The sequence below is a fragment of the Acipenser ruthenus genome, chromosome 4 (assembly GCF_902713425.1).
Source record: "Acipenser ruthenus chromosome 4, fAciRut3.2 maternal haplotype, whole genome shotgun sequence".
NCBI classification, from domain to species: Eukaryota; Metazoa; Chordata; class Actinopteri; order Acipenseriformes; family Acipenseridae; genus Acipenser; species Acipenser ruthenus.
The window spans coordinates 20,160,027-20,174,567 of NC_081192.1; the positions used below are offsets into that span (position 1 = coordinate 20,160,027).

At 41.6% G+C, this 14,541-nt stretch overlaps 1 pseudogene; it reads left to right on the forward strand.

Moving 5' to 3' along the window:
* The first annotated feature begins 2,977 nt into the window (after positions 1 to 2,977).
* On the forward strand, positions 2,978 to 7,945 carry LOC131736990 (uncharacterized protein K02A2.6-like; annotated as a pseudogene).
* Positions 7,946 to 14,541: the final 6,596 nt, after the last annotated feature.

Genomic DNA, 14,541 nt, shown 5'->3' on the forward strand with positions numbered 1-14,541 from the left:
TATTTCCTGACTCTCCTCACATGAGATTATGTCATAAACGTGACTGAGGCAAGTCATCGAAATTTGACACCAAATTACCCTCCTTCTTGACCTTTTCAGGATCCTTCACTTTATAAAGCTTAATTAACATTGTGACAGTCCGTTCTGCAGTCCAAAATAACAAAACTCTACAAAAAACACCTATAAAATATGTCCATTACACACATTCACAATATACACCAGTAAAAGGATAGCGTCACTGGAAAGGCGTGTTACCGTCAGGGAGAGAGACTCAGACATAAGAAGCTGCAGTTTAAGCGCTATTGCGCATGTTTAATTAACACAAACCACACGAAGAGACAACAAATAAACAGACACAAGGGCCAAAGTAAAAGGTTTAAACATAAAAAATAATGTACCCATACCCTCACAGCATAGCACAGCACTTATCGCCAACACCAACACCTAACAAACAGTTTTCCTATTTTTATACACCTGTGACTGGAGCCTAATTAATCATCAATTATTTCATTATGGCCCCAGCCACATTCCCACGTGTGTTCTGGTAGGGAGGAATTTAACCCCCTCCCTGGCAACCCAACATTCCCCACACATTCACTGGCAGGGCTTTCATCCAGCCACACACCATAAAGCTGATTTTGATGCATGAAATGCATAACAAAAGAGGAAAAATATACAGAATACTAAAATGTTTGGGTAAAGGTAATTACCATTATTTAAAATTAAAAATAGAAAAACAGTAATATTTTTTCGACAGATCTTTACTTTTTTCCCCCTTGGATTTGACTTTTGATTAAACAACGTTCGGTTCAATATACTTATAGCACATTGCATTTATAAAATGCAGTTATTTTTCAGTATAATCAGTAAAATAAATAAACAATAAAAATAAACACCTTTCTTGATAACATACAAGACACGCAGGGGTGATGGGTAGAACAGTCAAGAAAAATGCAAGGCATTTATTAACTAGCTAACACATGGCTGTAAGCGATCGGCAAAAACAAACAAAAATACTGCTCAGAGTTATCGTTGTGATCTTAGTATAGCCCCATACCTTTAAAGTCTATTGCACTTAAAATACATACCTCTCATGATAATAATTTTAAAAGTTATATTGACACCTTTTAAATTTTAGGTCTCCAGCCATACAAGGCTGTAATTAAGGGCACATTGATTCGGAAGTGCTGTGATTGACGACTGCACAAATCACTACAAACAAGACAAACTGTCGTTCACCCACAACATCATATATGTTTACAATTTTAGATAACCCAATTCGTTGCTCATCAGTTAACGTCACATACATGTGCTGAATTGTGAAAAAATATATATTAAAAATAATTTTAAGGGCCAAACTCAGTACAGTTCCCTGTTTTCTGAGCTAAAATCATTTGAGCATGTCCGGGCAAGCGCAGTAAACTGCGTACCACGTATTAACGTGTACCACAAAATAACACCACAACGGTGCTGTGTGTTGCATTCTGTTGTCTGCAACTTGCTTGTGCTGTACTGTGACAGAAAGACAATGATTATTGGTGGTAAATCTCCCTCCTGACCTGTGAGGGCGCTAAGTAACGGGTACAGAGTACCCTGGACTGTTTCGCCTGACACTTCATTCCTAGAGTTAATAGGAATCGGTCATTTAAAAAGTGGGCGGAGCTTCGGTGCATTAACTCATCGACCCGGAAGGGAAATGATGTGGCAGCCGTGGCTGCAATCGTTTACCAAGGGGTCATGTGTGACGGTGTAAATAGGGGACGAAGCGTTGAACCATGTCGTGTCGGGTTTTCCAATGCCTGAGCCACCCATCTGACGGATTGAACTCCTTTCCCGTTCTATTGCTAGTGGAGTTGCTTTCTGTTTCAGAACGGCTCCGGAGATGCAAGCACCTTGCGCTAGTTTCTGACCGTACCAGAGCCATAAAGCATCGCCAACGTCTGTCTCCTTTCCGTCACGTTGGCGCTTACGGCCTCGGTTTGTGCTGTTTTCATACTCCCTCATAATGTTGTCACTGATCTTTAGAATTTCACAATTTTTGGCTGAGTTGAGAAAACTACCGGAGCATTGTGATTTTAAAAATGACCTGGATGAAGCGCTGCGGGATCGCTTAGTGTGTGGTTTAAGAAAGGAAATAATTCAGCACGGATTGTTACCTGAGCAAGACCTGACGTTGAAAAAAAGCATTTGATATTGTTCAAGGAATTGAGACTGCAGATAAACAAGCATGGGATCATGAAAACGCAGTCTAGTACTGTAAAAGTCAATATTGTGAAGTCGGTGAATACACATTCTCAGACCTCCTGTTACCGTTGCAATGGAAAACGGCATAATTCAGAAAACTGTAAATGGAAAACAACTGATTGTCACAATTGTGGAAAAAGGGGACATATAACGAGCGTGCAGATCGAAGACTGATCAAAGTAAAACCGCACCGCCATCGAAGGCTTGTTCTGAAGCATATACAGATAGGCCACATACCAAAGCTTACCACCGACAGCAGAAAAAGGCGCACTACTTAAAAACGAAATACAAAAACGTCAGTTCAGATGAAATCGAAAGTGAACCTAACAGTGACGATGCCGAAGAGCTATTGTACTGCATTAAGTCTGATCTGAATTAAAATGAAGGAATTAAAGTTGACATTGCTTTAAACTGTAAAGTGATTGAAATGGAAGTTGATACAAGAGCATCTGTCTCCATTGCCTCAGAGAATACATGGGAGAGAATTTTCAAGAAAATCCCACTAGAGAAAACCTTCCTTCAGCTGAGCACCTACACTGGTGAGTCTGTAAAAATACTGGGGAAAATGTTGGTTGAAGTTAAATATGGAGATCAGACTGCACAGTTACCTCTGATCATTGTAAAAGGGAATCACCCATCTCTACTGGGTAGAAACTGGCTGAAAGTTATTAGGCTGGACTGGAACAACATAAACAAAGTGCAAGGCCATCATAGTTTGCAATTGCTGTTAGAAATGTATGCTGGAGTCTTTAAAGAAGGTCTAGGGGAAATCAAAGATATTGAAGCAAAATTTGCAGTGAAGGCTGAAGCCATTTCAAGATTTCACAAACCACGTTCAGTCCCCTACTCACTGAGACAGAAGACTGAACAGGAGTTGGAACGCCTTGAAAAGTTCCATATTATTGAAAAAGTGGACTATGCAGATTGAGCAGCTCCCATTGTCCCTGTAGTTATTATTATTATTATTTATTTATTTATTTCTTAGCAGACGCCCTTATCCAGGGCGACTTCCAATCGTAAGCAAATACATTTCAAGTGTTACAATACAAGTAATACAATAAGAGCAAGAAATACAATAACTTTTGTTCAAGCAAAGTACAAGTGTGACAAAACACAATTCAATAATACAGCAGATAATAGTGATAGTTACATCAGGATATGATTAAATAGTGATAGTTACATCAGGATATGATTAAATAGTGATAGTTACATCAGGATATGATTAAATACAAAATACTACAGGTTAAACACTTGGCAGATTACAGTATTCTGAAGTACAGGATTAAATGCAGTAAAATAGGGGGCAGATAAGAGCAAAATAAAGCACATTTAAATGAAGGGTGATAGTGTCCCAGGATACAAATAGAGGAGTTCTACAGGTGCTGTTTGAAGAGGTGAGTCCTAAGGAGGCGCCGGAATGTGGTCAGGGACTGGGCAGTCCTGACATCTGTAGGAAGGTCATTCCATCACTGCGGAGCAAGGGTGGAGAAGGAGCGGGCTTTGGAGGCAGGGGAGCGTAGCGGAGGTAGAGCCAGTCTTCTAGTGCAGGCGGAGCGGAGAGGTCGAGTGGGGGTGTAGGGAGAGATGAGGGTCTGGAGGTAGCTGGGTGCAGTCTGGTCAAGGCATCTGTAGGCTAGTACAAGAGTCTTGAACTGGATGTGAGCGGTGATCGGGAGCCAGTGGAGTGAGCGGAGTAGTGGAGTAGCGTGGGCGAAGCGAGGCAGAGAGAACACCAGGCGGGCAGCAGAGTTCTGGATGAGCTGGAGCGGATGGGTGGCAGATGCAGGGAGGCCAGCCAGGAGGGAGTTGCAGTAGTCTAGGCGGGAGAGTACCAGGGCCTGGACCAGGAGCTGGGTAGCGTAGTTGGTGAGGAAGGGTCGGATTCTTCGGATGTTGCTCAGGAAGAATCAGCAAGTGCGTGCCAGAGTGGAGATGTGCTGGGAATAAGAGAGGCAGGGGTCCAGGGTGACTCCGATGTTCTTAGCAGAGGAAGAGGGAGAGAGTGTGGTAGATTCCAGAGGAACAGAGATAGAGAGATCAGAGGAGGGGGAGGAGGAGGGAAAGAAAAGGAGGTCAGATTTAGAGAGGTTGAGTTTGAGGTGATGCGAGTGCATCCAGGAGGAAATAGCAGACAGACAGGTAGAGATACGGGAGGAGATGGTGGAGTCAGAGGTGGGGAAGGAGAGGAAAATCTGAGCATCATCAGCATAGAAATGGTATGAGAAACCATAGGATGCGATGAGGGGGCCCAGGGAGCGGGTGTAGAGAGAGAACAGGAGAGGACCCAAGACTGACCCTTGGGGGACTCCAGTTAAGAGAGGGTGAGGTGAGGAGGTTGCTCCACGCCAGGTTACCTGGTAAGTGCGGTTGGAGAGGTAGGAGGAGAACCAGGCCAGAGCAGTGCCAGAGATCCCCAGGTCAGCGAGAGATGATAGTAGAATAGAGTGATCAACAGCGTCAAAGGCAGCAGAGAGGTCAAGGAGAATTAGGACAGAGGAGAGAGAGGCAGCTCGGGCACACTTAAGTGAGTTGGTGACAGACAGGAGGGCGGTTTCAGTGGAGTGAGCAGAGCGGAAGCCAGATTGGAGAGGGTCAAGCAGAGAGTGGTTGGACAGGAAAGCAGAGAGCTGGCGGTGTACAGTCCGCTTGAGGGTTTTGGAGAGGAAGGGTAGGAGGGACAGGACGGTAGCTCTGGAGGGAGGTGGGGTCGAGGGTAGGTTTTTTGAGGAGGGGAGTGATAGAGGCTTTTTTGAAGGCAGAGGGAAAGATACCAGAAAGTAGAGAGGTGTTGAGGAGGGAGGAGATGAAGGGGAGTAGAGCAGGAGCAGCAGCTTGAAAGAGGTGAGTGGGGAGGGGGTCCAAGGCACACGTGGTGGGTTTGTGACCCTGGAGCAGGGAGGAGAGGTCAGAGTCTGAGAGGGGCAAGAAGGTGGAGAAGGAGGGCAAGTTAGTAGGGGATGTAGTGGGTGTAGGGGTTGGAGCAGGAGGGGGTGCGGGGGAGGGAGAGGTGTTAAAGAGTTTGCGGATATCTGAGATTTTAGAAGAGAAGAAGGAGGCAAAGTCATCAGGGGAGATAGAGGAGGGAGGAGGAGGGGGGAGGGTTTAGGAGGGAGGAGAAGGTAGAGAATAGATTACGTCGGTTGTTAGTGGAGGCTTGGATTACAGATTGGAAATAAGCACATTTAGCAGAGGAGAGAGTAGAGGAGAAGGAGGAGAGGAGAGTGCGGTAAAGGTCTAGGGCAGCAGGGAGTTTGGTTCTCTTCCATTTCTTTTCAGCAGATCGCAGTGTGATTCTTGCCGAGCGGAGCGCAGAGGAGAGCCAGGGATGGGGAGGGGAGGGTCGAGCAGGTCGGGAGGTGAGGGGACAGAGGGAGTCGAGGGAGGAGGTGAGTGAGGAGAAGAGGGTGGAGGTAGCAGAGTCTACGGAGAGTTGTGAAAAGGAGTCGATAGGAGGGAGGTGAGAGAGAGCAGTGGAGGCAAGGACAGAGGAGGAGAGAGATCGGAGGTTACGGCGAGAGGTGACAGTGGGGGTAGGAGGAGCAGGGAGAGGGGGGAGAGACATAGAAAAAGAGATGAAATAATGATCAGAGAGGTCCAGGGGGGTGACAGAGAGGGTGGAGGGGCAGCAGGCCCTGGAGAAGGTGAGGTTCAGTTGACGGCCAGCTTTGTGGGTAGGAGGGGACGGAGAGAGACAGAAGTCGAAGGAGTGAAGGAGAGGGAGGAATCCAGCAGAGTGGCTGGGGTTGGAGAAGTTGCTGGCTGGGGTTGGAGAAGTTAAAGAAGACGGGTCCATCAGAATATGTAGTGACTACAAAATTACCATTAATCCCTTCTTGAAAGTGCATCAGTATCCGTTACCAAGGATTGAAGATCTGTTTGCAGCTCTGAATGGAGGCGATATGTTCACAAAGCTGGACCTCTCCCAGGCATTTTTGCAAATGCAGCTTTGCGCAGATTCTAGAAGATTCACCACCATTAGCACACACGTGGGTTGTACCAATACAAAAGACTGCCTTTTGGAATTGCATCATCACCAGGTTTGTTTCAGCAGACCATGGACAAAATCTTGCAGGGCCTTCCAGGTGTAATCTGTTTCCATGACGACATGCTCATCACTGGAAAAGACCTCACAAGCCATCTAGAGAACCTGAGCAGAGTTCTGGGGCAACTAAAACAGTATGACATTCGCTGCAAGAAATCAAAATGCTCATTCTTGAATCCCTCAGTGGAATATCAAGGACAAGTGATTGACAAAACTGGCCTCTCAACATCACCCAGTAAGGTGGAAGCAGTAGTCAAAGCTCCACAGCCTAGAAATGTAAATGAGCTTCGTTCATTTTTGGGACTTGTGAATTACTACAGCAAGTTTATTTCAAGATTGTCCACCCTGGCAGCTCCACTGAACAGTCTTCTGAGAAAAGAAGCAAAATGGAACTGGTCTCCAGCCTGTCAGGAGAGTTTCAAGAAACTCCAGCAAGAGCTCACTTCTGCTAAAGTCCTGGCACATTTTGATGAGAAACTGCCCGTTAGCCTGGCATGTGATGCATCCGGATATGGCATTGGAGCCATCATCTCACACACATTTCCTGATGGCAGTGAAAGGCCCATCACCTATGCATCGCGCACATTGTCCAAAGCAGAGCAGAATTACGCTCAAATAGAAAAGGAAGCTCTGGGACTTATATATGGAGTTAAAAAGTTTCACCAGTATCTATATGGGCGAAAATTCACACTGATAACAGACCACAAGCCACTGACCTGGCTGCTGAGCCCTAAGTCTCAAATTCTAACAGTTGCAGCTGCTACTGGGCACTGATCTTGTCTGCCTGTCAGTATGAAATACAGTTTCCCTCTACAGAGAACCATGGGACTGCAGACGCTGGAACGCACTTTCAAGACTGTTCTACAACCCAAAGCAAAATCACTACTTTCAATGTAAACCAAATTGAAATGTTACTTGTTGAGGCAGAACAAATCCAGCTTGAAACACAGAGAGATCTCCAGAGTCCACCAGTTCACACAAAAAGGATGGTGTGCATCCCACAAAGTGATAGTTCAGCTCAGACCCTACTATTCACGCCAATTTGAGCTGACTCTGCAGGACGGTTGCTTGTTGTGGGGAATCAGAGTTGTTGTCCCTCCAAAGTTCCAAAAACGAGTGTTAGAAGAACTGCACATCAGTCACATGGGAATCTTAAAAATGAAAGCACTGGCTCGGATACATGTGTGGTGGCCCAACCTGGATAAAGACATCGAAAGCATGGTTGGCAACTGCTTTCCATGTCAAGATGTGAAGCCATCTCCTACACCAGCCCCACTGCACCTGTCGGCATGGCAAGAACGTCCATGGCAGAGACTTCATATGGACTTTGCTGGACCACTGTTTGGACACATGTTTCTTGTTGTGGTAGATGCTCACTCAAAGTGGCCCCACATCATTCCCATGAAAACAACTACTTCAACTAAGACCATAGATGCTCTCCGAAATGTGTTCACAATATGTGGATTGCCAGAGCAGATTGTGTCTGACAACGGTACACAGTTCACATCTGACAAATTCAAGACCTTTTTGAAAAGCAATGGGATAAAGCAAATACGCACTTCACCTTATCACACCTCCTCTAATGGAGAAGCTGAACGCGTTGTCCAGACATTCAAGACAGCCATTTTGAAGGGGAGGAGGGATACAATTTGTTCCTGACTAAAGTGGGAGGAGATGTAATATATTTTTGTATCAAGTACTGAATTTAAATTGTTTACTATAGATTAGTTCCAATTCAGTAAGCAGGAACAATAAATACATTTGACCAGTAGGTGGTGCTAAACCAGATACTTACCTGTTCTGTAGTAAGTGAAAATAAAACAGTTGGAAGTTTCCAGTTAACTTGTGCAAGTCGGTGTGCTGCATGGTTATTGTAAAATAACAGTAAGTAAAGAATTAGAAGGTTTAAAGAAACACTTCAAAAAGTAAGCCTTCACTTTAGACTAGAGACCAATATCCTCCTAATAAGCCATTTATTGGAAACAAAGCCCAACTCTGGGATAGAGTGATATCCATGCATGGTCCACTTTGTTTTGCTGCTTTATTACCAAGGTATTAATCATATACAAGCAGCTAGTAGGACCTAATATGGCCAAGAACAGTCTTCACTTCAGTATAAGGCATGAAAATCCTTTATTAATGTCCAGTAACCTGTTAGTAAGACATGTTTGAGAATAAGCATAATAAGTACCTAACAAATCATTTTTAGGAGGCTATAGATGATGTATTATGTGCTAATTAGTCACAAATAAGTACATAATAAATGCTTAATAGTGTTACCCAAACGAATGTTTAGTTTTAATGCAAAACATATAATAAATATGTAAACATTACACTTGTATATGAGTGTATTAATGTCCTTGGTTGTTAACATAAAAACAACGATTTTAAAATGTTATTTTTACCAAAGCATATTGGAAAGCTTATTGTTGTGTTACTGCTGAGGAGAAAAGGTTCTAGACACTGATTAAAGCTTAGAGAAAGAATCATGCAGTACGGGAATTAGATTTTGTGCCTGCTTGATTATTGCAGATAATTATTATTAAAAATAAAAATAAATAAAAGATAGAGTTGGAATGGTACAATCATAGAACTGCAATCTCCAAAGCAATTAAGGAACATGCTTTGCACTAAGATTAATATTATATGTATTTATTCTACTCAGTCCAATTACTCATCTTTTTATTTTTTTAAATTACTGTATGGCCAATGTACTTGATTTATAATGGTACAAAAGAGAAGCATGTTTTGTGTGCAAATTCAGCATTGTCAGATGAACTCTGTTAAATATGTTGGTTTAACTGGTCACTTGGCATGGTGCCTCTTCAATATAGTCTGCCATACCCACAATCCCATCCATCACTCTAATCAGACTGTGAGCATGAACTGATTATCTGGCCTCTCTCTGACCTCACATCTCTGTAGCCTAAAGTCTTTCCTATGTAATTTCACCCTATGTCAGAAGCCATGACAATTATTTTTAATGTATATTGGGACAGCCAGATGTAATTCTCAAGACATTCTTAGAATATATGTACTGAATCCTGATTGTGTACAAAGGATTATCCCACCAATTAGCTGGAGGACTAATAACCTTGCAATTATTTAATAAACAGTTAATGTTATTATGTTAATTAACTGTTTTAATGCAGGGAGTTTAAAATACTGACAATGTCTCACAGCATATATAAGTTAACTGTACAATTGTACCCTTTTGATGAAACAGACAAACTTAGTTCTCTATTTATTTATCGCTGAAGCCGGAGCTGGGGACACTGGAGCCGGGGGGGTCGCTGGAGCCAGAATGGAACTGGAGCCGGGGGGTCACTGGAGCCTGAGCGAAGCTGGAGCCGGGGGGAGGTCGCTGGAGCCAGGGTCACTGGAGTGCTCTGAAGCATAGAGCCGGAGCAGCTCTAATATTTCCTATATTTCATTTTGTATAAACAAAACCTTCCTGAATTTTTCAGTTTAAACATTTGAATGAAAAAAAGTCTATGGACAAAATATTAAAATACATAAATGTAAATACAGAAGTACTTTAATGTACATAATATTTCTATTGATAAAATTATCATCAACTAGAATCATGTATTCCGTTATCTGCAATCATTACCTTTTATAAAAACCAGTGCTGTCACATAGGCTAGGACTGATTTAATACAATAAAAGTTTGATGAAGATTGGTACCATTATTTTTCTGTGGCCTAAAAAAAAAATTCTTGGTGATAAATCTCCCTCCTGACCTGTGAGGGCACTGTGTAAAGTATAGCTGAGTGAGCATGTAAATGAACAGATCGTATGTTACTGTAAACTCTCGGTTGTGATCTTCACATACATACATCACTTGGTAATTTATTTTTTAAAACAGAAAATTGGGCTTGCATCTCTGTCCTTCATTGAATTTGTGCATGCAATTGTAAAGGGGGGCTGAGGTAACTGAGCCAACCCAGCATAGAACCATGGGCAGCTACCTCGAGGCAAAGTCACCGCCATGCCGTGCAGTAATCCGACTACGCCAGCTCAATAAAGAAAGAGCAACTATTATTATTTATTTATTAGCAGACGCCCTTATCCAGGGCGACTTACAATTGTAACAAGATATCACATTATACATATTATACAGAAATCACATTATTTTTACATACAATTACCCATTTATACAGTTGGGTTTTTACTGGAGTAATCTAGGTAAAGTACCTTGCTCAAGGGTACTACAGCAGCGTCCCCCACTGGGAATTGAACCCACAACCCTCCGTTCAGGAGTCCAGAGCCCTAACCACTACTCCACACTGCTTCCCTAAAATGTAATGTTTACCAATTTTGCCCTAGTTTAACAGCACAGGTTATTTTATTGGGAAATAGCAATGCATGAACCACAAGAAAAGCAGAGAGCAAGCAAAGATGGAGTTTGATGTTTTTATTAAGATAAAATATGCTTTTCGCATTTACAAAAATAGAATATATCAAATACATCCCTTTTTTTCAGAGCATCTGTAACAGGGCGAGCAGCCTTGTACAGGGTTTGTTTATTTTAGAGCAGGGTTTCCCCCCTCCACCCGTGTTACTTTGTATTTGTTTTGTGATTTATGTATTTATTATATAGGACGAGCGAGGTGCCGTCCTTTAGGGTTTTGTAGTATTATTTTTGTTGTAGTATTATTATCGTTATGATTTATTTATTGTATTTGTGACGGCGTACCGCCGTGTTATTTGTATTTATATTTGTCGGCGAAGCACTGTATGTTTTGGTATTGTTTATTTGTATTTATGAGACGGCGTAGTCGTGTTTTGTTTTGTTATTGTATTTGTTTAGTAGCGTGGATGGGTAGCACCGTCCACAGTAATTAGAAAACCTTGTGCAGAAGGTGGCCATCTCCCGAATTAATTAAGTGATTAATTTGTTGCTAAATCAGGAGATGGTCACCTGCATAAAAGCCTGCAGCTTGCTGCACTCAGGGTGGGGGTGTATGAGGAGCGATAGTGGAGAGAATGAGGAGAGAGAAAACGAAACTTAAACTTTAACTTTAAAAATACAGGAACAGTGAAGGCTACTGCCCAGTCTGACCTGTGTTGTTTTTGTGTTCGTGATTTTGTTTTGTTTAATTTTTTTATTTTGCTCTGTGAGCAAGTGTTTTTTGTTTAAATCTTTTATTTATATTTTTGTATTATTTAAATAAAATGGCGCCACCGCGTCTTTTGTTTAAAACTGCAGACTTGGTGTCAGTGTTTACGTTCCTGCTTCTGTCGTGAAGTCACGTCTCAGCAAATCTGCCACAGCATCATAAAAACAGGCATATTAGTTACACAAATTAGACATCATCGTTCACAAATCAGCATCTCAATTTGTAAAGCACTGAAAGTTATTTTTAAAATTCCAGTTGCTGTACTTGAAACCTATCTCAGACTTTGTTGTGTCTGGTTGAGTTGGAGAGAAAGTTTAGGTAGAAGTTTAGGTTTGGCCTATTCTTAAAAAATTGATCTTCGTAATATATTGTTTCAAGTATCTTTTTTATTTTGTAATCCCTATTACATCCTTTTTCTTGCTTTATAATTTTATATAGATATAGATCTCATTTTATTTGTTTACCGTCCCCAATTAAAAATAAAAAAATCCACAGAATAACTATTTGTATAATTGAGAAACTTTTATTCATAATTATATATTGTATCTGATTGTTCCCATTCTATATTTGAAAAAAAAGAAAGAAATACAATTTTGATTAGTATTTATTGATACTATCCCCGCCCCCCCCCCCCCCCCCCCCCCAATTAACCGATTCCAGTTATTTATCACTGATGAATTTTTTGAACATTTGGTAACCCAAACCAAATTGTATACTCAGCAATATCTGGCACAGCATGGGAACATGCCAGCATTGGTAACCATCAAACAAAGGTGTGGCGAGACTAGCACTCTGCACTGTGAGGAACTGCCTGCAGTTAAATACACAGACAAAAAAGATGTGTACCTCCTCCCCACCATCCACCATGAGGCTATTGTAGCAGTTCCTGTGCGAGGTTAGGACACATACACAAACAAGCCAAAGTGTGTCCTGGAGTACAATAAATACATGGGAGGCGTGGATAGGTCAGACAAGATGCTGGAGCCGTACAATGCTGCAAGGAAGACCATGGCATGGTAAAGAAGCTTGGCATGTACATGGTCCAGATCTCATTGTACAACGCCTATTAGTGTACCTAAGTACTGCACCAGAGAATCATTTCACAATTCTGGAATTTCAGACCTCTGTGATCTCTGGTATTTCTTGTTTGGTACACAAGAAATTACAAACAATGCAGTGTTTCCTGCATCATTTCACTATCCACGCTGCATACGTGCCTAATCACGCGAGATGTGATCAAATTCAAAAACAGCTTTTATTGGCTATACACGTCATTGCACTTTATCAAGTACCGTATTACATGTAGTCAGTTTGCCCCGAAACTATTCTTCTAAGTGGATTGCTTGATTCTTACAAGTGGACTATTTTAAATTGGTTGTATAGGAATGATTTGGTCCCAGTGGTTTTGATCATTATATGCGGTTGATTCTTATATCAGTAATTCTTATAAACAGATTACTGTAACAGTTAAAAGAAGCAATCTGAGGATAAATCTAAAACAAGATGGCATCTCAAACAAAACTGACTAATTTTTTTCAAAAAGCAATCTGCTAGTGACAATGGTGGGAACGATGAAAGTGACACTGTTAAGCAGTGGCTTGTTAGCTGATCGTGAGTGTGACACCAGACAAAGAGAAATAAGAGATTGAGCCTGTGTCTACAGGTGCTGATAAAATCAAAAATTCAAAAAACCTTCAAGAGTGCTGGACAATGACTTAGAAGGTGCAATTCATGGAAAAGAAGCCTTAGTTGAAATGGCAAAATAAAAATAAAAAATTGGGTTGCAAAGCATGGCAAGGAGGTTGGAAATCTAAGTGCCTTAAAAACTCTGGGGATGAAAATATCAATTGAGTGGTCAAGTACCAGTGTAACACATTATGGAGAAACTAAAGAAAAACAACACGTCACTTAAGAAAAAAAGACTACCAAATGCTGCTTTGAGGACTATAGAAAATGCTAAAAAATGTGGGCTTGAAAACATAACAGGTAGAGTGACAAAGAAGCAATTTGCAAGTACGGATGGAGTGTTTCGTACAACTGACAAAATCGCTTAACTAAACATGCTGTTTACTGAATTTGAAACAAATGTTAAATTACAAATACTGAATGGCTCTGACTTTGGACGTCTCTGTACAATTTCCTGTGCAAATATTCTGCACCGTATTTCTGGAGAAATGCACAAAAATTTGATGCCTGCATTAGTTCCAGCCAAACCTAAACTCGCACTTATTATTCATGAGTCCACATCCATAAGCAATAAAACAACACTAATTGTGTATTTGACAATGCAGCTCAGTGACATGAGTGGTCCAAGTAATTTTATTACTCTGTTTGATTGAGCTTTCTGATACTTCAAGCTCTACTAATAAACAGCCTTGCCAAATTTGGAATATCTCAGGAAATCCTCAGTGAGTGTCTGGTAGCTTTGTGCTGTGATGAGGCTGCAGTCAAGTTAGGATGGAAATCTGATGTTGCTCAGTTATTACCAAGGGTCAACATTTGCATTGATGCACCACATCGCTTGGAGCTCTGTTTTAATGACACAATCACGGAAGTAGCTGGCTTAAACCACTGCTGAAAGACTAGAGGCAGAGATCTTAAAATCTGGGAAAGTGGTCGACATCAAATTGGTGGCCTCAAGTCAAATAGCTGTGAAAGCTGTCTAGGAATGCGATCCAGCATTGTATCCACACTTTAAGTAGAGTTCAGAGAAGGTGGAAAGGGATAACAAAGAAAAGGCCATGTATTCTGGACTTCAAGAGAGGCTTTTTTAACTGTTGCTATGCACAAAGGCAGAAAATGTGACGTAGTCATCAGACAGGATCAATTATTTCACAGCCTGAATAGTGAATAGTGACCAGACAGGGAAAGCTAAATACAAGCAAGTAATAGAGGAACTCAAAGTCTTGTACCCATGGAACTTTCCTGATGACATGGGCATGGTGCATGGGGACACAGAGGTTTGCAAGAACCCCTGCAAACATTTTCAGATTGAATCACAATCAGTATTACTTGGTTACAGAGAATGTAAGGAAACTAGAGGGGAAATTATGCCTGAAGGAATTAAACATTTGATGACTGCTGTAAATTCACTTACAATTTTAAGTGCTGAATGTGAAAGAAGCTTCAGCC